Genomic DNA, 25,354 nt, shown 5'->3' with positions numbered 1-25,354 from the left:
TTGCACTTCCTGACATCTAGTTAATTATCCCTCTTGTACCTCAGCTTCCAACCTTTATGGCATGGTCTTTGCTTTAACATTATAAAGCATTCATAGTGAGAGAAACCATGTGAGGACTTTTTAATTATGTATTAGTGTGATATTTGATAGATAGTGTCATTTAACTTGTTTTACTAAATGCCTGGCTTGGTCATACTCAAACACTGGATGAGATCCGGCTACTACTATTTGCTTATATTTGAAATCTGATTGGTGCAGACATTTTCCCTGCTAATGTTAAGGTCAGTTGGCTGATTTCAACTGGTAGAAATTTGACCAAAGTCCAGATTATGGGCAAAATATAATATTCTGCATCACAGAAACAAGTTTGAAAATTTACCAATTCCTAAATGAATCTAACCCCGTATTTTTCTTCTTTAATCATCCCATTATACACCTGCTCTTATCATTCTCTGACCAATAGAAATGTGTGAGTATACTGTTACGCCTGCTAGACTTTATAAGATGGTTATGTTTTAAACTGTCTCTTTTAAATTAAAGTAAAACAGAATGCCCTGGAATGGGAGTCAGGTTGGGGGGGAGAAATAATGTGAAGTTGTGCTGCACTCTGCCCGGCATAAGTCCAAGTGGCCTGGTTGCCATGGGGACAGGGGGCCCAGGTCAAAACTTATTCAAAATCAGGTGTGAGCCTTAACACTTGGAGACAAAGGAGGAGGCAGCAGGTCTTATCACTGCTAGACTTACAGACTAAGAAACTGTGGAGGGAGAGTGAAAGAGAGAGACAGAGACAGAGAGAGATGCTGTTGTGTGTGCAAAGAACAGAAAGTACAGCTGTGAGAGTAGGATGCTTGTAAGAGTCGGTTTTCTGTTCAGAAAGAGGATGGAACAGACAGGACTTTTGAAAACCTAAGAAGAAAGGAGTCACTAAAGTGGATCTTCAGGCTTGAAGGCCATCCAATTATGCTCAGGAGATTGCGTGAAGCAAAATTTGTTTTAAAATGACACAGGAAGGCTCATCCTGATGTGCTAGGGAGAAGGAAGCCTGCCAAAACACCACAAAGGATTTGGCCTTGAATCTACAAGGCTACATTTCTGTTGAGAACTTGTAAACACAGCATGGGGTTTTTGGTTGTATTAAGAAGTTACTAAGGGACACCTTTTCTGTAATTTAGTGTATTAGCTGCCTACTAAGAAATGTTTAGTCAATGTTGATTTTAGTCTGTTTGCTACGGTAAAATTCTTAAAACGCGAAATCTTGTCGTGTGATCCTTTGGACGGAATTTTCTGTGTCCGCTGGCGCCGGGCGTATTGGGTGACGTGAGTGGGCAATAGGGCGAGAAGGCCAAAAATAGGTTTTGTGATGCTGTGAAACTAGTTTGCGATTGTCCACTCAGCCAGTCGATGACAGGCCACGTTTCCCGTCATCGGACGTTGGGAACCTCATTGCAATACATCTGCATATCAATATAAGACCAGCCCACTGGAATAACCCACCCGCCACCCCCCAGCTGGATCATCTGTCTACGTTTCTGTGATTGGACACGGATGTGTTTCAAAACTGCAAATATATGATGTGCACTTGGTGGGCTGTGCTTTAAGGGGAACTCAGAGGCGAGTACAAGTAACATTGCGCAATGCTCACCCAGGTCACCTGTTGCACTTCAAGATTGAGGCGCATAGGTGGGGGGGGGGGGGGAGGAGGGGGGGAGCAAGGGCTGCCCTGTGGTTGAGATGACTTGGGGGTGTGGTGCAAGGGCTGCCCTGCAATTAAATGTAGCACACAAGCATATGCGGGGTGTGGGTGAGGGAAGCAGCCACGCATTAGGGAAGCCTTGCATAAAGTGACCATTCCTCTGCAGCTGAGACAGTTCAGGCACAGTCACATTGACATGCGTGGAGTCAGGTCTCTAGTTTATCTGTCCACTCATGCGACGCAGAGGCATGAAAGTGCTACCAAGTGCTCCAGAGCTTTTCACCTCTCGGACACAGACTGCAAACTAATGAACATTTTAGTGGGCTGCAGAACAGTTGGATGACTGGAACAAAAACAGAATTACCTGGAAAAACTCAGCAGGTCTGGCAGCATCGGCGGAGAAGAAATCAGTTAACGTTTCGAGCCTTCATGGCCCTTCGGCAGAACTGAAGCATAGTTAGAAGAAGGGAGAAATATATATTTCTCCCTTCTTCTAACTATGCTTCAGTTCTGCCGAAGGGCCATGAAGGCTCGAAACGTTAACTGATTTCTTCTCCGCCGATGCTGCCAGACCTGCTGAGTTTTTCCAGGTAATTCTGTTTTTGTTTTGGATTTCCAGCATCCGCAGTAGCTTTTAGCTTTTTGTTTTTAAGTTGGATGACTGGGCAAGTTGTACAATCTCCTTGCTAAAGCTGACCATGAAGCAGTCACTGGTGGAGGCACTCACAGCCCCTTGCAATGTCATCATCCCACTTTGGACCATCTCCCCCAGGGTTCAAACTAACAGTGCAGCCTTGCAGCATGGGTTAGGAGAATGCCTGCACCAAAGCTGAGAGCACAGCATGCAGTCCAGTGGGCAAGACTGCCGCCAATCAGTCAGTTGGAGTGGGGTGGAGGTGGGTGGGGTTTCGGGCAGCCATGCAGCGCACTAATCTCTGGCCACCTAAGTGGTGGCCAGCACTCTCTAGGATGTGTTAAGAGGCCTTCAGACTTAACCAAGACAGGTTCTTAGTACACCCAAGCTAACCCACGCATCTCTCTTTCATCCTGCAGGAGGAGGACATCAGAAACATCAAGCCTGGTGAACTAGCTGTATGCCTTGTGGTGTACAGAAAGTGGAGACAACAGAGGAGAGAGCAATGGAGGCTCCTGGCTGTGCAGAGGAAGAAGCAGCTCCTTCTGGAAGAAGTGGCGGCTGGGGCTCCCGCACACACCGCTGAAGAGCTACAGTGAGCCGTCATTTGTCGTTGCCTAGCTAGACCCAGGGTGTATACATGCTGCCTTTCATTCAGATGACTGAGAACCAGTGTCACTGAAGACTGCGCATGTCTAAGGAACTGGTCGGTTACATCTGTCAGCTGCTGCAAGATTTGGTGCCACGTGGACATGGAGGGCATCCACTGCCAGTGGCCATGAAAGTGACAGCCGCTCTCAATTTTTACACTAGTGGCTTCTTTCAGGGCTCATAAGGTGACCCCTGTGGGATATCACAAGCCTCCACCTACAAATGTATCCATGAGGTCACGGATGCCATCTTCACAAGGGCACACAACTTTGTGCATTTTGCCCGGGGCCAAGAGAGCCAAGATGCAACAGTGATTGGATTTGCCAAGATCTAGGGTTTCCCACAGGTGCAGAGTGCCATCGACTGCACTCACGTGGCGCTCAGATCTCCGTCACAACTCGCGGTCAACTATGTCAACCGCAAGGGATTCCATTTGCTGAATGTGCAGATAGTGTGCGATCACCAAAAACACATCCTGCAGGTCTGCGCATGGTTCCCAGGGAGTTTCTATGACTCCTACATTCTCAGTTGGTCACAGGTCCCTGATGTCTTCCAGAGTCCACAGAGGCTGCAGGGATGGATCCTCAGGGACAAGGGCTACCCACAGGGTGGCTGATGACACCCATGCGGCGGCCTCAGACTGCAGCAGTGCAACGGCATAATGAGGCTCATGCTGGAACTGGCAACTTAGTGGAGCAGACCATCGGGATGCTGAAAATGAGGTTCTGGTGCCTGAAGCGGTCTGGTGGAGCCCTGCAATATAGTCCACAGAGGGTGTCACACATCATTGTCACCTGCTGTGCCCTTTACAACCTGGCGCTGTAACAGGGAGAGAAGCTGGCTGAGGAGGAGATGGAGGAGCTGGAGGTCTCCTCTGATTAGGAGGACATTGATGATGATGAGGGTGAGGAGGTCCTCGAAAGCAACAATGATGGCGATGGGGCCCTCGCACTGGCCAGACGAGGCAGGCACGCTCTGGATGCCCTCATAGCTGCTAGATTTGTGGAGAATTACAACTTGCAGTGAGCAGACACCATAGATCCTCACATTGCATCTATAAACGTTTTACCCCAATCTGGCTTATGGCAGCGCCCATACTCTCTGTGATAATGCTGCTGTCATTGAGAGTCCCTAATAGTCATTAGATTGCAGGAGGATGGTGACGACATGCAGTGAAGACACTCCATAGATCTTCACACAGCCTCTGGAATGTCTGACCCCTGTTTGGCCGAGTGCAGCTCACTTACATTTTGTGATCAGGGTCATATCATGGAGACGCAGCCAAGAAACTTCAAAAGCATCTGATCCTTTGTCCACCTTCAGCACCTGAGCCATTCAGGAGCACAGCATCATTGGTCACAGATGCTGAAGAGATGGGGGCCAGCCCCACCTTTAAGATGCTGAGAGCACACAGAGAGAATGATGGAACTCTGTGACACCTGCCCACAACATTCTGGCAGCAATGACAAGCACCATCGAGGTGCAGGCATCAGCAATATGTCCAGGGAGTGTGAGGCTGAACCATCACTTTGGTCTGAAGGCTGCACAAAGCACAGGGAAGGGGCCCTGGACTGAGACACCTGCCTTTACCTTGAGCAGAAAGGTTTCACATCTGAGTGACAAGAACACTGCTCATCAGAACAAGGAGCCATAGGCAGGGAGACATTCTTGGGAGTTTATTTATGATAGTGAACAGTATGTACAAGTGATTAACACCCATGCCCAGGCTGTGCAACCCCTCTAAACACATTTTGATTTGATGTTCTAAGTTTAATTTGTGATTTGTTTTTCTTTTGCAGTTTCCCTTTAAGGGGCTGCTTCTTACTTTGTCCCTGATTTTGTTAATTTAGTTTATTTGGTTTGTAACAAAAGAGTTACATCTTTTTAACTTTCCTAACCCTGCCACTATGTCTTAGTGCTCCCCCGACATCCACAGCAGAGGTGCAGGCAGCCTGCTGACTGCTACGTCCTGTCTGTGATAACCTTGGCAGGCGTCCTCTGGATGGCTGAGACTTGGAGGGCCCCAGCCTGCTTTCAGGGTCCTGCTGTGTGGAGCTGGAGTTGCTGAAGTCACTGGAAGAGGGGATTCGGATGGGCTGGATACTCACGAAGTCACCTGGATGAATGGCCCAGGGGTGTGCACCTGCTGATCCTCCTCCCTATAGGTGCCCAATGGCCCCTGGCTGACTCCTTGAGGAAAAGGGGTAAATGGAGTGAGATCGAGCTGCCCCGCACCCCTCTCGCGTACACACTGTTGGAGACCAACTATGGCCCCTGCAATGGAGTTCAGCCCACGAGCAGGAGTGGCGTCCTGGACAAAGGTCTCCATGGCAGCCATCATTCTACCAGTGTTGACCTCAGTGTGTTGGCATGGTGGTGCTATCACCTAATCCTGAAGGTGGACGGACTTCTCCATCGTGCCTTGCAATCTCAGGAGTGCAGCGGACATTCCTTCCTGATGTTCCTGAGCTTGCCTTTGCAGCTTCAGCAACTGTGATATGACCGAGTCCAGAGGCTCATCACCTGACTCGGCTCAGCAAACGCCTGGCCTCCAGCAGTCCTCCGAGTGCCGGGGACCGGGGAAGTCCCTGCCATCGTCTGCTGTGGTTCAGAATGTATGATGTGCTCACCAGAGTATGATCCTGAGGCTATTCTTAAGCTAATTCCCACCAAGGTGTGTGTCTCTGTGCTGGTGGAGGGTTTGGGTGAGCGCTGTGATGGGACTTCAAGGAAGGTGCCTTCAGATTCCTTTTCAGAGGTTTCTTCGGGGCTTGAGTTGAGGCCCTGGGTCATGGACTCCGTCTCCTGTTTAGCAGATGTGCCTGCAAAAGCAAGGAGAGATAATTAGTGCACAGCAGTGGCCTGTGAAAGTGGACACATCACTCACAGCATGGTTGTCTGATGGATACTGCACTGCTGGACCCTCACTTGGTAGAGCAGCGCCAACCTCACCGTCAGCACAGGACCGGTCAAGATCTTTGCCAGCCAGCTGGATGGCCCTGTTTTCAAAGTCTGTGAGGACCTTGATTTCAGGCATTCCTCCACCAGCCTGTGATCTCTCCTTGTTGTTGTGTGCCAACTTGACCTGCATGAATAGAGATAGAGAGAGTGTAAGCAGGATGCCTGCCAGGTCAGATGATAAGTATGCCTGGTATGTGTGGGTGGTGAGTGGTCCCATGGGCAGGATGAGGACAATGAAGGTGTGTGTGAGAAAGTGAATGGTGATGTCTCTTGAACTGGCAGTGAATGAGATCTCAGTGGATGTGTGATGGGTTTATAAGCGTGTGAATTGAGAGTGATGAGAAGAGTGACTTACCCTGGTGGAGCAGAGGAGATCATTCATCCTCTTGTGGCACTGGGTGGCTGTCCACTTTTGCAGGGCGTTGGTGCTGACCACAGCTGCCACTGCCTCCCATGCTGGATTGGTGAAGTTGCTGCCCATCCTGCCAGGGCGGAGGTAGACAACATCACGGCGAGCCTCCGTGGCATCCAAAAGGTGCTCAAGGAATGCATCATTGAACCTGGGGCCCGCAGTCTTTTTGCCTTTTGGGGCCATGTCTTCCATGCAGCAGGCCTGGGCTGGAAGCACTGAGATGTGTTCATGCGGCTGCACTTTAAATATGGCATCTGACATGATGAAGTGGCGAGGCAATGGCGTGGCGGGCGAATGAGATCCCGCCTGCCATGGAAACGGCGTGTTTCCCAGGAATGCATAATTAATGCGGCGGGTTTGGGACGATGCAGCGTGAGAAGCCGCCATTGCACTTAGTGCAAGCCTAGGATGATTCCACCCCTTGAGTTGGTCACTGCGAAATTCTCTTTTTAAGAAGTTATCAGTTTCCATGGGGATTGTAAAAATACCTTCATGTGTTGATCCAGTGCCTGGGGAATATAAACATAAACAGTGCCTGGGGAATATAAATGTTTATATTTACTCTATGACTTTCCTCTCGCCTGTCAAAAAGATTATAGGAGAACCTGATTCTTCTGCTATTTTACATACCACTGGAAAAATACTCGTGAGAAAATTATGTAAGAGGAGTCAGATTTGGAATTTTGCCATTTCTCAGAGAGATGCATTTGGTCCAGCTGGATCGTCACATTCTTTAATTGATGGATTTCATTTATGATTTTATTCTCCAAAATAAAACTTCATAATTTGAACAGATATCAAAAGTGCCAAATTTAATTTCATGCCAAATAATTCTGTTATGTCAATCACACTTAGCATTTATCAGCTTAAAATGTCCCGAGTTTTGAGCGTGTAACATTTTGTTTCTAGAACAAAAATTATCATAAGAAAATTCAGGGATAATTAATGACTTAAATCCAAATTAAGTAGAATCTGTACAATTAACATTTGAAAATTGTAACTGGAAATAATAGTTGCAAGATTGAAGCCTTGGTCATGGATTCACATGTTGATAGATTGTACGAACATGAAGAATTTAATGTTCTTCAGGCAAACCATCAATAACATTAGTTATTCTAGTTAGTGATTCATAGAATGACTTGATTCATTTAACAGGTCAACTGGAACAGAAAATCACAGTGTTGAGAGTATTGTTGTTAGATTAATTTGAACGTTCAATTCACTATTCCTGGGAGATTTTGGCTAGATAATTGAGAAAATATACCTTCATTCTCGCCTATTGACCTAAACCTAACTCATAGGGCAGAATTTTCCATTTTGCAGGGGGGTGGGGGAGAGAGCAAGTGCGGGTGCAGGCAGGCGCGGACCCAATCGGCGCCTGCAATCGAGTCCGAGCCGCCATTTTACGCAGGCGGGCCAATTAAGGCCCGCACAGCATATTTGCCGACTCCTGTGGATAGCGGGAACGTGCGGACGGCGGCGGGCGTGCACAGACCGCCGGGTCCAATGGCGACCCAGCAGTCTGTTTAAAGGAAGGCATGGCATCCTCCTGTAGGCTGGTGATAATGGCCAATTCGAGGGCGCACCACAGGGGGTCGGGTGAGTAGGCCAGGCTGGAGGGAAGAGCAGAGGAGCAGGCCAGGCTGCAGGGTCTGCCACAGGAGCAGGGCAGGCTGCAGGGTAGGCCAGCGGGGGGCTAATGCACCCCTCACTTTTCAGATAAATGCCTTGCTGCCCTCCCCAGAGCAGAGAATAGCAGGTATCCTTATCCTTTGAGGGCCCCCCCACAAGTCTTACTGTCATGACTGCATTGAATCATGTAAAGCATTTTTCCTTCGCTGGGTGGGCAAGCAGGTAGTGCCCATGCTTAGATCAGCCTGAGTGGCTCATGAGGAGATGAGTTCTCCCTCGCACCATGTGTTGCTCTTAGTTGCACATGACTAGTCTGGGAGCAACCTGCAGGAGATGCAGCCAGGTGCATACTCAGAACTCCAGCACATGTCCTGTTCACGGTGATGAGATGGTGGAAGGGGAGCCTCAAGGTATCGTGGCCAAGAACCATCTGGTGCCCTCAATGCTGCACGTAGTTGCGCTTCCTTGCTTTGGGAGCAAAGGCCGTGTGTTGCCTAAAGTGATGTACGCAGCATGTGTCCAAGGTGGCCGTTGGGGGGGTTGGGAGCAGATGTACTATCTTTGTGTGAATGATTAGCAGTAGTGGGGAGAGGAGGCACTGGAGGCCTGATATGGCCCACTGTGGTTGGGGTGCGGCATGTGCGTGCAGAGTCCATGTGCAAATTGCCACAATGAATGGTCTTCTCTCTTTCTCAGGAGAAGAATGCTCATAATGCGTCAGAGCATGCGAGGTCTGGAGGTGGCCAGGCACACCTCCTCATCTTAAGCTGCTTCAAACAAGCGGACCTGGAGCTTGAGAGGCACCATGCACACAGGTCTACTGGTGTCGGTGAGGTTGGGGTGGCACGACCAGGTATTTGAGGCCAACAGTGAGATCCGCAATGTCCTCCCAACATCCATGGCACTGATGATTGTTAAATTTGTTATTGCTGCAACATTGCTCGGTCACAGAGTGATAGAGTTAGAGGTGTGCAGCACAGAAAAAGGTCCTTTGGCCCTTCGAAGATGCACGGGTCAAACACATTCCTAAGTCTTCAAATCCCATTTCCCAGCACTATGCCCATGGCCTTGTATGCCGTGGCATCGCAAGTGCACATCCAAATACTTATTACATGTTAAGAGGGTTTCTGCATCTCCCACCCTTTCAGGCAGCGCGTCCCACATTCCCAACACGCTCTGTGGGCAAAAGTTGCTCATCACATCCCCTGTAAACCTCATGCCCTCACCTTAAATCTATGCCACCTGGTTACTGATCCCTCTGCCTAGGGGAAATGTTCCTTTCTGTCGACCCTATCTATGCCCCTCACCTATACACCTCAATCATGTGCCCCCTCAATCTCCTCTGCTCCAGGGGAAATAACCCCAGTCTATCCAATCTCTCCTCATAAGTCAAACTCTCCAGCCCAGCCAGCATCCTGGTCAACGACCTCTGCACTCTCTGCACTCCAATCACATCCCTCCGGTGAAGTGCATTTCACAACTGCACGCAGAACTATAGCTGTGGCCTAGGCAGTGTTTTCTGCACTTGGAACATTACCTCCCTGCTCCTATATTCTATGCCCCGGTGAATAGGGGCAAGCATGGCATTTGCCTTCTTAAACATCTTATGTACCTGATTTGCCACCTTAAGGGACCAGTCAACATGCACACCAAAGTCCCTCTGATCCCCATCACTTCCTACGGTCCTACCGTTCATCATGTATTCCCGTGCCTTGTTTGTCCTGCCCGAGTGCATCACCCCACACTTATCCGGATTAAAGTCCATTTGGCACTCATCAACCCATCTGACCAGCTTGTCTATATCCGCCTGTAATGTAAGGCTATCCTCCTCACTATTTGCCATCCCACCAATGTTTGTGTCCATTGGTTCTGGGAGGTTGAGCGCATAATGAGCCAGGGGGAAAGGGATGAAGTGTGTCACTGTGTGCACACTAACTGATCCACTGTCCTTGTTGTTCATTTCAGCCTCATCAGAGCATAGCCAGCAGGAGGAGCTGCAAATGCCACCTCTCACATCTGAGGGCCCTCAACTGTCACCTGCATCACACCATTTCTGCGGGGCAGGGACCAGTGCAGATATTAGCACCTCGGTGGGCATTGCAACATCGGCTAGTGTCCCAAGGCACAGTGGAGAGGGCACTTCACATTCGCTGGAGGAGCTGGCAGAGACAGAGAATGCCGATGGCGCCATCAGTCGGAGGACTGCAAGGGACCAGGCACATGCTCAGTCGGTGCGTGATGATGTGCCTCTGGAGTCATCCGCGATGTAGCAGCTGCAGGAAATGTGGCCGGGTATGCGGGAGCATCTGGGTGTGATACGTGAGGCTGTGCTTCGCTTGGTGTCCGTGGTGGAGGAGTCTACATGGAGTATCACTGATGCAATGAGCCTCATGGCAGAGCATCATTCTTCCTCCATGGAGAGAGCGGTGACTCTCGTGGAGAGGGGCTTCCAGGAGAACAAGCAGCTTCTCCTGGGGTTACATTCGGACATGCAAGCCCTCACAGCGCCAGAGGCCACAGCTGGTCAGTGCCAATGTGGGAGATGATTTGGGCTTCAAGTTTCCCAGCTCGTTGCCCATCCATCCACGGTGAGCAGGAAGGTCTAAGGTGACCTCCTTTTGGCATAGCAGCTGCCTGTCATCTCTGCGGGCTCCTCTCAGGGCGCTCTGGCTGAGGGCACCAGCTGCTTCGCCCTTCTCCCAGTGACGGCTTCATCCGGTGAGCCTGCGACGACTGGGGAGATGCCAGCTGTGGAACTGACAGATCCCTCCCAGGCTCCACAGGCCAGAGGATGACCACCAAGGTCATCGAGGCCAACAGGACAGCAGAGTCAGCAGGCTGTTTCAGATGCCACTCCAAGTGATGGGGCAGCACCAAGGCGTAGCACCTGTAAACGTAAGCATAAGGCACCTTAGGCACACCACGGGTTTCTCCCTGGTGCTTTTGTGTAGGCCTGAGATTAGGTCCGTATAATTTTTTTTTGCTTACTTAAAGTATTGTTTTGGAATTGTGAGAACATCTGATGTTTAAAATAAAAATCAGATGTGTTACCATGGCTGAGGGTGGCTCGTTTGTTCTGCATGTGTATATTTAAGAGAAATGTCGTGAGTGTTTGTTTGGACATTCAAATTTATGTCCAAAGCCCTTAGTTCCTGCTGATAACCTGGCAGATTTTGCACTTAGGTGCCGAGTATGGAAGCGCCAGAGGATGACAGAGGCTGGTCCTGCTGATCCATTTGTGGGGAGCTAGCTGAAGGTTCATTGGATTAAAGCCTCCCGGGTTTCCCTGCCTCCTTGGCATAGTCCCAGGTCAGCGTCTACCCCTCAGAATTTCTCTGTGCTTCCTCATCCTCAGAATCACTGCTGGACTCATCGTGTGCAGCCGCAGACATTGTGTCAACGTTTTCATTGTCCACTGCGTCCCCCCTTTCCAGCGCAAGATTGTGGAGAGCGCAGCATGCAACCACTATCACCAACACACGATCTGGGGGGTACTGGAGTGCACCCCCTGAGTGGTCCAGGCATTGGAAGCGCATCTTGAGAAGACCGATGCCTCTCTCCACCACAGCCCTTGTGGAGCCGTGGCTCCTATTGTATCGCTACTCAGCTTCTGTTCTTGGATGCCGGAGAGGCGTCATGAGCCACCCTCTGAGGGGATAGCCCTTGTCACCCAGCAGCCATCCATCCAGCTGAGCTGGAGCACTGAAGACCCCCGGCACCTGAGAGTGTTTGAGGATGTAGGCGTCGTGGGAGCTGCCTGGGTACCTTACACAGACTTGTAGAATCTGCATCCTGTGATCACACACTATCTGCACGTTCATGGTGTGGAAGCCCTTCCTGTTGACGCAGGCACCGGGTTCACCTGCTGGCCCCAGGAGCTAATTGCAACTGGGCAACCTGGAAGTGCCTTAACAGACTTAGGACTGGTGTAGGTCGTTCAAAGGTGTCACTAAGCAAATGGGGATCTACAACCAGCCCGACAACTTGTGAATGTGGAACTGAGCCACAGACTATGCAACATCTCCTGCAATGCCTATAGCTAGAGGAACCCTGCACTGTTGCAGATCTTGCCGAATTCAACAACAAGGTGCAAAAATAGGTCCAGTTCTGGCTGGGCCATGTATAGACTGTCCGTGGACACGATAAGAAGAAGACCTGCTGGCGCCTTGATGGCAACATGTGTACAGCCTATTGCACCCTGGACGCGGGGGAAGCCAGCAATGGCCCCAAAGCCTCTGGCTCGCTGTGCCTGACTTGCCTGGTCCCAGCGGAAGTGGATGAAGGTCAATTCACACCTGAACAGAGGACTGTGACCTGCTTGACACAAGTGTGGACAGCTGATTGGGAGACAACGCAAAGACCACCCACCGAGCCCTGGAAGGAGCCAGAGGCATAGAAGTTGAGGGCAACTGTGACCTTCAGAGCCACTGGCATGGGCACAGTTAGCGGAGATCTCAGAGCCAATCATCTGACAGATATAGTTGACTGTCTCCCATAGCAGACGGAGCCTCCTTCGGCACTGCACTTCAGACATATTGAGGTAGCTGCTTCGCTGCCTGTGTACCCTGGCAGCAGGATAGTGGCGTCTTCTGCGGCCCCTTCCATCTTGGACTACTTCTTGGCCCTGCACCCCTTGTGCCTGCGCCTGGCCTCCCAAAGGTGGCTCTCCTGGAGGCTGAATGTGCACTCCTGGCCTCCTCTTTCTAGCCTTCCCTTCCTCCTCAGAGGAGCTGCCTCCAGTGGACATGTCAGAATCTATACCCAGGGGCTAAGGGGAGGCCTCTGCTGCAGGGCCGCTAAAGATTACTGACTGCAGAGTGCCGACCTGAAGGTTCAAAGTACACAAAAGCTGTTGGAATTCATTCTGAACTGCTGCAGATCACACAGGCAAGTTTAAAATACTTTCTCCAATAAACACTCCACAAAGCAGATTGACGATCCCACTGAGCCCTCTTATCCCGCCCGTGGATGAGGTTCATAGAAAAGTTTCTTACCTGCCTGCCCGTTGCGTCCGTGCGCCGACCCGAAGATTGCATGGGCGCCAAAAAATCGCTGTCAATTGACGAATTAAGGGCCTTAACTAGCCCGTTAATTAAAGGCGGGCGCGCGTCAAATTTCATCGTGCACCCGCCCAGTGAAATATCACGATGGTGCGCGGTGACATCAGGACACTCGCCCGACGTCACCGCGCATCATTCTACACGCACACGAGCAGGGCCCGCCCCCACACGTCAAACTGAAAACTCTGTCCATAAGATAATGAACCAAAACAAAAGGTAATGACACCAACACTCCATGATTCTTTGTTACAATGCCACTTAGCTCACTCCACAAAATGCACTGTAACTATAAAAAAGTTATCTTATTCAAATAGTGCCTGTAAGAAGCATTGTGTGAGTGCTCTCTTCTTGACCCTAATCCTGCTTTGGAAACATTCAACACTGCCACACACCTTTGAAGATACTTATTAACACAGAAAGCAAGCATTTTGTCAATGAGCATGGATATATAATAAACAAAGTTAAGTATTTGCCTTTATTCAGAGACTTTCTTTTCCAGAACCACCTCCTTACTTGAAGTTAAGGATTAAATCCACAAAGATGCTCCCAGGTATTAGCTCCTTCATTCTGCCCTTTTACTGTGAAACTATACTTTTCAGAATATTAAAAGAAATGAGCAAAAGACAATTGGGCACTTCCTTTTAACTGCTGCAACCCCTCCTCGCACTGTTGTTTCTTGCCTAGATGTCCATTTTGAAAAATGTGCTCAAAAATATGCTTTTATATTGATGAATCTTTTCCAGTAATTTGTCAGACTACAGACAAGAACTATAGACTGTTGGCCTTATTGAGAACTGACATGCATACAAATATCTAGAACCAATGCATTTTGTACAATTGTTTCAATCATTTTACCAACACCACAGATCACTGACCTTTTTGTGAAATGGCTCAGAATATTATAGTTTTGTGTTACCGTGGTAACTGCTTTGGATTGCCACCAAATGAACAGCAATCCTTGTGTTTCGTTAACAAGCAATGAGAGTAAGGTTTCTTTATTGATGGTAGCATACTTTCTTTGCTTCTTATTTTCTGCATCTTAGCCTCTCTCAGGGTTACAGTGAGAAAAATCTTACAATATAAACCAGCCCTGTTATACGCAAGCTATTTGGGTCATAATTTTATGCCTTCAATTTGATTTGTTCATTTTACAGTGCTATGATTAATGAGCTGGTGCAACCTCCTCTTGTCTCAAAATATTCAGTGGAGGCAGGTAAGGTGGAGAGATATTTTGTGTTACAGAAGCAATGAAACAAAGCTACTTTTTTTAGCTTAACTATGTTTATATTCAGCCTAACTAAATATAAATATGTTTCAATGGCAAGTGATGTAAAATTTGCATCATAAATACAGTACAATTATTAGCATAACTACATTGTTCAAATCTCTGTATTGTACATGATGCCTAAAACAAAAATAATAGGAAACTCCTAACTTGTGAATGTTTTCATTTTACCTCTAAAAAATGAATATTAAGGTTTGGGGAGTCCGGTCACAATCGTGTTCACTCTATTTGCGTAAAATATTCATCCATCGCCAATTTGAACTGTGGCTTCTTTTAGACATCCAGTGCGCATGCCCAAAATCAGAGGCCACAAATTTCAGCAAGCTTATTAGCCTCCTGCACTAGCTTTAAGACCAAAATACCACCCTGGACTCCTATTTGTGAATTCTAAAGCAAAAATCATGGGTGTGAACAACCGAAACAATTTCAAATGATATTTAAAGGATATTTTTATATCCAGTTTTTATATCCATATATGCTAGCTGCTCTCAGGTAAATCTCTGGAAAGGAAGGGGGCATACGTTCAAGGTGAGGGGCAGGAGGTTTAGGGGGTATGTGAGGAAAAACTTTTTTAGCCAGAGGGTGGTGACTGTCTGGAATGCATTGCCTGGGAGGGTGGTGGAGGCGGGTTGCCTCACATCCTTTAAAATGTACCTGGATGAGCACTTGGCACGTCATAACATTCAAGGTTATGGGCCAAGTGCTGGTAAATGCGATTAGGTAGGTAGGTCAGGTGTTTCTCACGTGTCAGTGCAGACTCGATGGGCTGAAGGGCCTCTTATGCACTGTGATTCTGTGATTCTGCATTAGTTCATTTGGACTGCTAGTATGTTGCTTTAGAGCTTTTTGGAGAATTTTGACTGTTGGAACTGGCATTAATCATTTGTGAGAGTAATTTGGTGAGTCAACAGAAGGTTTTTGCCCAGGGGTTTCTGGTAAACTTCTGTTTGTTTTCAATATATGCGCTCCCATTGTGGTTATAGGGAGAGGAGGAGGAAGTGGGGAGGGTCATGTTAAAGTCCAAGAATCTGCAATTGCAGAGAGAAGAACCAGAGAGCAACCTGCAGGAGGCCTCAACCCACACAAATGTATGGGTACAAAGCTCTGGGGGATCCTAGGCCTTGGGCTCCTCTCTTCAACTGCAGTCCCAGCAGCTGCCACAGGCGCCTTCCTGGCACTGACGGAACAGATGGAGCTTCACTGAGGAACAAGTGGGGAGACTCCATTTATCAGGGTCTTGTCATGGAGTTATCTCACAGGGTTCAGCACCAACCACAGCCGATGGCTGACAAAGTCACTGTGATCCTGAACATTTACGCCTCACACCATTCTAGTCTGCAATAGTGACATCTGCACGATCAGTCAATTGTTCTACAGAATTGTAGTTACCAGTTGATGGAAGCACTCTTTTCCAAAGCCAATAACTTGTAGAATGTTGCTGTGCTTCCAGTAAGGAAACTTGCGATGGTATCGTTCAATGGTTTGATTGATCTCTGTTTGGTTATGTTAGTCTGTTCACTGATCTAAATTCACTGTATTAATTGCTTAAGCCAGTGGTTGGAGCTAGGGAGCTTAAGTACTGACACCATACAGAAGGTTCTGAAATCTGGACTCAGACCATGATCTGAATAATATGGGGGGCGGGTGGCATGCCTTCCTGGAAACCACGTAAAGCCAACCAGCTCCGTGCCAACCAGCCCTGCAGCAATAAAGTGCGGTGGGGCTTATTAATGAGGGCCAAGTGGGACTTCTGCCCCTCATTGGGGCGTAGGTCCCACCCTCTGGAGCTGCCAGCCAATCCGATTGGCCAGCAGCTCCATCTGTTCCGGCAGTGCCAGGAAGGCGCCTGTGGCAGCTGCTGGGACTGCAGCTGAAGAGAGAAGCCCAAGGCCTAGGATCCCCAGAGCAGATACGTTCAGCACCTTGGGCCGGAAGATGCTTGGGAGCATTAGGGAGAGGGCCAGTGGGGTGAAGAGGGTGTGTTTAAGAGAAGGAGCAGGTAGGAAGGAAAGGGTGTTCACTTTAAGGGGACCCACCCCCGAACAGCAAAGGGCTACTCCCCAAAGAATGACCACCCTTCCTTCCTTCCCACCCTTTAACAATTTAGGGTTAAAAATTGGGCTTCCCACTCCCGCCTGCTGCCTACGCCAAATGTATTATGGCATTGGAAGTGTATTATTAGGATCAATAGGCTTGATAAAAAGCCTAATTGATCCTTAATTGGTAATTTTAATAGAGTGGACAGGTTTCCACTTTTGGTGCCCGCCCACCGCCCCTCCCCCGCTATATTACCCATATTATGGGGGTGAGTTTAGGGGTGGGCAGGGAGATGGTGGGATGGGCGTCCAGTCCATTTTATGTGCTCCCCCCCACTGGAATCACACCCACTGGGGCACATAAAATTCAGCCCCATGTGAATAAAATCCTGTGAGTTCTGAGATATTTGTACAGTAAATAAACCTGTTGTAGATTTAGAACTGGTGACATCTTTGCATCACTCTGAGGTTAGTCAGGTATATAAGATATACGGTAAACTGACAAATGCATTACAGAGAAGGCCATGGCTAGTGACCTGAAGGAGCTTGGGCCTAAGTAGATCTGGCTACAAACTGAGCACGTCAGCTTAAAATCGAAAGTCCTGCTCCTAAATATGGCACCTACCATTTTCACAGGGGTGGGAATGGTCCCGGGTCGGGATATGTGCATGTGCTTTCACAAAGGCATCTGCCTATATAAATGAGCAGCTGCTCCTGCTCATGTCTAATTTTGGTCACCCATGTGTGTGAAATACAATGTATGCAGGTTAGGCCTGGTAGAAGCAGGCCTGAACTTGGTGGAGTCCTTTGGAGAGGTGGGGTACCCTTCTGGGGAGGTAGGGTTCCCCTTTGGATATGGTCTCAGGACACCTTCGGAGGGGTCAGGTGCCCTTTGGGAGTAGTGAGGTGCCTCTTGGGGTTGTTAAAATTAGGCATGAATGTGTGTAAAATGTGCATAAACTCATTAATTGTCAAGCTCATTGGAACTGTCAGAAGAATGAAAATGAACTGTCAAATGCAACTGTTTAGCTGTCAGGGCAGTTAAGACTCCTGCCTTTTAAATCTTTGGGTAAAAATGTCTGAAGTGTTCTTTAAAAATTATTGCTTGCTATTTCATTCTATCTGTTGGTATAAACCTGAGGGTTACCATTACTGAATTAGTGCTGCATGACCAATTTCACAACATTCCATTACCACAGGTGCCTTTCCTTTCACAGTTTGATTCACAGCTCCAAGTGGATAATAGACTCTTTGAAATGGGACTATGAATTCCAATGTTTGTTTGTATAAAGGAATAAGCACTTGAAGGAAATGCTTGTTTTTATAAGGACACAGTTGAAAGAATAGAAGTATAGTGAATGGGTTCTCATCAATGAGAGTGTTTTTTTTAATAGTGAAATCAATAGACACTTAGGGCATAATTTTGTCCTCGGTTGGTGGGCAGGCCCCACCAGCTTGGCAGCGGGCGGGCAGCCAAACTCTGCCGCCGAAGCAGGCCCCGTACCATTCTAAGAGGGCAGGCCAATTAAGGCCCAACCAGCGGGCTGCCCAACGGGAAGCACTGTGCGCTTCCTGTGCGGGGGGGAAGGGATTCCCCATCAGTCAAAGTGCGCTCTTTCGCACATGGGCATGAAAGAGCGCTCTGCTCCCTGAGACTAAGTGCTGTCTCACAGAGATCAGTGAAAGTGTTAGAAAGTTCAAAAATAGAAAAATTAAAAAATTATTAACATGCCCCCCTCATGTGACAATGTCACACGAGATGGGACATGTTAATAAATATCACATAAAATGTATAAAAGTTTTTAACAACGGACATGGAAACCTCATCCCGCCAGTGGATGAGGTTTCATGGTTAATCAGAAGCCTTCCGGGGCTCCTGGCCTGCCCGCCAACCTTAAGGTTGGACGGGCAAGGCCTTTAATTATCTTAATTACCATGTCAATGGCATCAATTGGCCATTGACAGGTCGGCAGGTGGACAGCTGATTTCAGTGTCCGCCCGCCTTCCTAAAAATTTAAAGGGACCGGGATGACGTCGGGGGTTCCTCCTGACGTCATCCCGGGTCATTTTCACATCGGCGAGTGGGCCCCACCCCCAAATCGCCAACAGGAAAATTTAGACCTTAGAACCTGCTGATATTAAATTAAGTTTTGAGGACTGCCCATGATGGATACTGGGTCAGTTGGCATGGCTGGTGTAAAGGCAGTTTGAAGGGCCATGGGGTGGGTAGAGGGCATGAGGTAGCATGGGTTGGCATTAATGGGGCATGGGGAGTGTGTGGAGGATGGGGGGGCTGAGGGCCGGAGGGCCATTTTTTGTTTTTATTTCTTTTTTTAAAATCTTGGACACAGGTCTGGAACACAGAGGCGGGCCTTCCTGCCAGCCTGCCTCCGCACCTGGCAGCCTCCACAGTCATTCTGGGATGGCAGGCCTAACTTCCAAAGAAGCCCGCCACCCCGGAACAAAAATCCCAACTACTGAGGCACTTTTTCCTAGGTCAGGTTGCAGAGCCAGGAAATGTTCCAACTCTGTGCTCCTGACCTGGGAGCGAAAATCCAGGCCCTTGTCTTAATGTTCTAGATTCCCCAGACCACGGAAACAACCTCTCAGCGCCTATGCTGTCAAACCCCCTCAGAATCTTGTATACTTAAAGAGACCACCACTAAGTCTTCCATACTCCTAAGAGTATAGGCCTAATTTATTCAGCCTCTCATCATAGGACAACCCTTTCATCCCAGGAACCAATCCAAAGAACCTTTGCTGTACCACCTCCAAGGCAGATATATCCTGCCTTAGATATGGAAACCAAAACTGTGCACAGCACTCTAGGTCTGGTCTCCCCAAAGCTATGTACAATTATAGCAAAACTTCCTATTCTTGTACTCCAATTCTCTTGGAATAAAGGTCAAAATTCCAACTGGCTTCCTAATTGCTCTTTGTATCTGCTTGCTAACTTTGTGTTTCTTATACCAGTACACCCAAGCCCCTCTGAATATTAATATTTGCAAGTTTCATGCCTTTTAAAAAATCGTCTGCTTTTCTGTTCTTTCTATCAAAGAGGATAACTTCACACTTCTCCACATTATACTCCACCTACCACCTTGTTGCCCACTCACTTAACCTGTCTTTCTCTCTTTGCAGCCTTTAGGACCTTCTCACAGCTTGACTTCTCACCTAGCTTTGTATCGTCAGCTGAGCTGTTGAGATGACTTGCATCTCTGCGTAGGTAGCTTTTGCTAACTCACTTTCATTCCCTTTTGTTGGCCCCTCAACTGCTGAAGCTGCATTATCGGGTTCAGGATCTGAGCCTGTGAATTTTGTATTGAACGGTGAGTCAGATTCAGATAAAAAGCTGAAAGAAAACACAGAGCAGCATCCATTCAGCTGCCTCCACTGTGACACATTCAAAAAGGGAAAGAACAGCTATTATGATGGATAGTCATACCTGAAGTGCTAATCTAACCTCTTGCCCTTCTCCACAGATGCTGCAGACCCGCTGCGTGTTTGCAAACTTTTCTGATTGTATTTCATATGATGCATCGTTGCTGGAGAATTTCTTTCAGAACATAATTTTAAAAACAAAGAGTGAAGCAATCTTTGGTGTCCGACTAAACTGGATTTTTTTTAACTCAAAATGATCTGAAATCCAAACACAACATTTTAATTGTGAAACAGAAACAAGGGATGCAGAAATACAGAACCAATCAGTCTGCATTTGTGGAGGCAGTGGGCAGAATTTTGCCCTTGTCGGGCGGGCTCGTGGGGGGTAGCGGGAAGCCGACTGCTGCCCATGATTGGGGCCAGACCGCAGTTTCACACTGGTGAGCCAATTAAGGCCTGCCCAGCGTGAAACGTGGATGCCAACACTCAGCACTGCCTATGTGGAGGGTGGAGGAGGGCGAGCGGGGGACTTGTATGCAGGTACGCGCTTGAAAATCTCCCTGAGGCATGGAGCTGTCTCAGGGAGGTGAACAGTTTTCAAAATAAAAAATAAAGATGTTAAAAATGTTATAAAGCATGCCCCCTCATGTGACTCTGTTATTAATTAAATTTTAAAATTCTTATTTAATTTTATTTGCTGTTGGAATCCTCATCCCGTCTGTGGATGAGTTTTCCAAAAAAATGCAAAGGCTGCTTGGCCTTGTCACCTGCCCGCCAACCGTAACGTTGGACGGGCAGCGATAAGTTTCTTTTAATTACCTTTGTAATGGCCTTAATAGGGCTTTTAATTGTTGGCGGGCGCACTGCCAACTCCAGCACGCGCCCGCTGGCTGAAATATCGCGCGAGTGCGCGATGACGCCGGGATGCCTGCCCGACTTCATCGCACATCACTTTATGCTCAGTCGGGCCGGGTGCACATCTGCCCAACAGGCTAAAATTCAGCTCAGTAGGCAAGTTAACATTTTGGGCATGATCCTTCTTCAGCTCTGGAAATTGAAAGATAAAACAGCATATTTTTATTATTAGAAATAGATAAAAGGGGGATGGAGAAGGAAAAAAACACGGACAAGAAAAGGGATAGGAAATATAAATAGAAAGATTATTAGAAGATGTAATACATCATTTCAGTCAAGCAGTAGGAAGAAACATTGGAGAAATTAAGCATTCATGAATTGCTATGGCAGTGAGAGGTGCCCCCAAGGAAAAAGATTAGAGAATGTTAGAGATGGAAAATACAAAAAAGCCTGTAGATTAGATTGGACATTAAAGCAGAAGATGCTGGCAGCAGGTCTGCCAACTCAGAAAGAAGAAGAAAAAATGTTCAAAATAGAGGGCACAGTGCCCCCTCTCCATCAGCATCTGCCACCTATAACATAATTTCACCACCAAATTATAGGGTAGGATCTTGTGCCCTCCCCATGATGAGTTTGTTGGTGGGGGGGAGCAGTTAATCAGGTGGGAGAGTGGTGGGTGCAGACCCCGTCACCTTCCCACCCCCACCCCAATTAAGTCCACGGTTGGGAGGCCCATGGACAGCCTTCCCACCCCACTGCCAATTGAGGCCCTTAACTTGGCAATGAATGTCCCCTTAGGGGCCTCATCCCACCTGCAGATGCTGCAGACATAAGGTATTAACCTTATTTTTCCTCCCTTCTGCTGTCTGAAGGGACCATTCCCCATGTAAAGCTCTGGTTCACTTTTCCTCCACCCCCACCTTTGAGCCACCCTATCCAAGCACCTTCCCACACACCCATGTAATCACAGGAAATGTTACACTGATCCATCCATATCCTCCCACTCCATTGCCTGGGATAATAAAACATTACTTCTATGTCAGCAATTTCCACCGAAGAATGTCAGCTTCAGAAATGTGCAGATACTGTGCTGAAAAGGTGATATTGCAATCACCAAACTTCCTCAAGTGTTAGTAAAATTCTTCAGGCTCAGTGCAGTTCAGCATTAGAGCGAGTAATTATTTTAATAACAAATTTGAGAAGTGCAGAATAACACAGAATTTTGGTGTTATGCATCTCCTCAAATAATAACAGTACTTTCGTTTACATGGTTATATTGTGGCACTGTCTAGTTTTCTGTAGATTTATATCTCTCTTCATCGTAGCATGAGTTGGAAGCTGTGTAAAACCTTCCTGTTTAATAAACATCTGGAGCGATCCTTAACTCACCAGCAGTCAGCTTGGCCCAAGTCTTTCAGTATCCGGATCCTTAGAGATTGCCTGTAAGTAGATATGTACATCAGAATCCCACAAAAGTTCTGACGCACACAAACATGCACTGAAATTTCCCTTAAAGTTTAAACTTCCGATGAGCTGATTTCATTTCACAGTTTGATTCACAGCTCCAAGTGGATACTAGACTCTTTGAAATGGGACTATGAATTCCAATGTTTGTTTGTATAAAGGAATAAGCACTTGAAGGAAATGCTTGTTTTTATAAGGACACAATTGAAAGAATAGAAATATAGTGAATGGGATCTCATGAATGAGAGTGTTTTTTTTAATAGTGAAGTCAATAGACACTTAGGGCATAATTTTGTCCTCGGTTGGTGGGCGGGCCCCACCGGCTCGGCGGTGGGCGGGCAGCCGAACTCCGCTGGCGAAGCGGGCCCCGCCACCATTTTAAGTGGGCGGGCCAATTAAGGCCCGCCCAGCGGGCTGCCCAACGGGAAGCACTATGCGCTTCCAGTGCGGGTGGGGGGAGGGATTCCCCATCTGTCAAAGTGCGCTCTTTCGCACATGCGCATGAAAGAGCGCACATCTCCCTGAGACTAGGTGCTGTCTCAGGGATATCGGTGAAAGTGTTAGAAAGTTAGAAAAGAAAAAAATTTTAAAATTATTAACATGCCCCCCTCATGTGACAATGTCACACGAGATGGGACATGTTAATAAATATCACATAAAATGTATAAAAGTTTTTAACAACGGACATGAAACCTCATCCCGCCAGTGGATGAGGTTTCATGTATTATCAGAAGCCCGCCGGGGCTCCTGGCCTGCCCGCCAACCTTAAGGTTGGACGGGCAAGGCCTTTAATTATCTTAATTACCATGTCAATGGCATCAATTGGCCATTGACAGGTCGGCAGGTGGACAACTGATTTCGCTGTCCGCCCGCCTTCCTAAAAATTTAAAGGGACCGGGATGATGTCGGGGGTTCCTCCTGACGTCATCCCGGGTCATTTTCACATCGGCGAGTGGGCCCCATCCCCAAACCGCCAACGGGAAAATTTAGACCTTAGAACCTGCTGATATTAAATTAAGTTTTGAGTCTGCCCATGATAGATACTGGGTCAGTTGGCATGGTTGGTGTAAAGGCAGCTTGAAGGGCCATGGGGTGGGTAGAGGGCATGAGGTAGCATGGGTTGGCATTAATGGGGCATGGGGAGTGTGTGGAGGATGGGGGGGCTGAGGGCCAGAGGGCTATTTTTTGTTTTATTTCTTTTTTTAAAATCTTGGACACGGTCTGGAACACAGAGGCGGGCCTTCCTGCCAGCCTGCCTCCGCACCTGGCAGCCTCCACAGTCATTCTGGGGTGGTAGGCCTAACTTCCAGAGAAGCCCGCCACCCCGGAACAAAAATCCCAACTACTGAGGCACTTTTTCCTAGGTCAGGTTGAAGAGCCAGGAAATGTTCCAACTCTGTGCTCCTGACCTGGGAGCGAAAATCCAGGCCCTTGTCTTAATGTTCTAGATTCCCCAGACCACGGAAACAACCTCTCAGTGCCTATGCTGTCCAACCCCCTCAGAATCTTGTATACTTAAAGAGACCACCACTAAGTCTTCCAAACTTCTAAGAGTATAGGCCTAATTTATTCAGCCTCTCATCATAGGACAACCCTTTCATCCCAGGAACCAATCCAAAGAACCTTTGTTGTACCACCTCCAAGGCAGATATATCCTTCCTTAGATATGGAAACCAAAACTGTGCACAGCACTCTAGGTCTGGTCTCCCCAAAGCTATGTACAATTACAGCAAAACTTCCTATTCTTGTACTCCAATTCTCTTGGAATAAAGGTCAAAATTCCAACTGGCTTCCTAATTGCTTTTTGTATCTGCTTGCTAACTTTGTGTTTCTTATACCAGTACACCCAAGCCCCTCTGAATATTAACATTTGCAAGTTTCATGCCTTTTAAAAAATCCTCTGCTTTTCTGTTCTTTCTATCAAAGTGGATAACTTCACACTTCTCCACATTATACTTCACCTACCACCTTGTTGCCCACTCACTTAACCTGTCTTTCTCTCTTTGCAGCCTTTAGGACCTTCTCACAGCTTGACTTCTCACCTAGCTTTGTATCGTCAGCTGAGCTGTTGAGATGACTTGCATCTCTGCGTAGGTAGCTTTTGCTAACTCACTTTCATTCCCTTTTGTTGGCCCCTCAACTGCTGAAGCTGCATTATCGGGTTCAGGATCTGAGTCTGTGAATTTTGTATTGAACGGTGAGTCAGATTCAGATAAAAAGCTGAAGGAAAACACAGAGCAGCATCCATTCAGCTGCCTCCACTGTGACACATTCAAAAAGGGAAAGAACAGCTATTATGATGGATAGTCATACCTGAAGTGCTAATCTAACCTCTTGCCCTTCTCCACAGATGCTGCAGACCCGCTGCGTGTTTGCAAACTTTTCTGATTGTATTTCATATGATGCATCGTTGCTGGAGAATTTCTTTCAGAACATAATTTTAAAAACAAAGAGTGAAGCAATCTTTGGTGTCCGACTAAACTGGATTTTTTTTAACTCAAAATGATCTGAAATCCAAACACAACATTTTAATTGTGAAACAGAAACAAGGGATGCAGAAATACAGAACCAATCAGTCTGCATTTGTGGAGGCAGTGGGCAGAATTTTGCCCTTGTCGGGCGGGCTCGTGGGGGGTAGCGGGAAGCCGACTGCTGCCAACGATTGGGGCCAGACCGCAATTTCACACTGGTGAGCCAATTAAGGCCTGCGCAGCGTGAAACGAGGATGCCAATGCTCAGCACTGCCTGTGTGTAGGGTGGAGGAGGGCGAGCGGGCGTCTTGTGTGCAGGTACGCGCTTGAAAATCTCCCTGAGGCATGGAGCTGTCTCAGGGAGGTGAACAGTTTTCAAAATAAAAAATAAAGATGTTAAAAATGTTATAAAGCATGCCCCCTCATGTGACTCTGTTATTAACTAAATTTTAAAATTCTTATTTAATTTTATTTGCTGTTGGAATCCTCATCCCGTCTGTGGATGAGTTTTCCAAAAAAATGCAAAGGCTGCTTGGCCTTGTCGCCTGCCCGCCAACCGTAACGTTGGACGGGCAGCGATAAGTTTCTTTTAATTACCTTTGTAATGGCCTTAATAGCCCTTTTAATTGTTGGCGGGCGCACTGCCAACTCCAGCACGCGCCCGCTGGCTGAAATATCGCGCGAGTGCGCGATGACGCCGGGATGCCTGCCCGACTTCATCGCACATCACTTTATGTTCAGTCGGGCCGGGTGCGCATCTGCCCAACAGGCTAAAAATTCAGCTCAGTAGGCAAGTTAACATTTTGGGCATGATCCTTC

This window comes from Cetorhinus maximus, chromosome 18, assembly GCF_964194155.1.
Source record: "Cetorhinus maximus chromosome 18, sCetMax3.hap1.1, whole genome shotgun sequence".
NCBI lineage: Eukaryota > Metazoa > Chordata > Chondrichthyes > Lamniformes > Cetorhinidae > Cetorhinus > Cetorhinus maximus.
Note: the sequence above shows the minus strand (reverse complement) of the source record.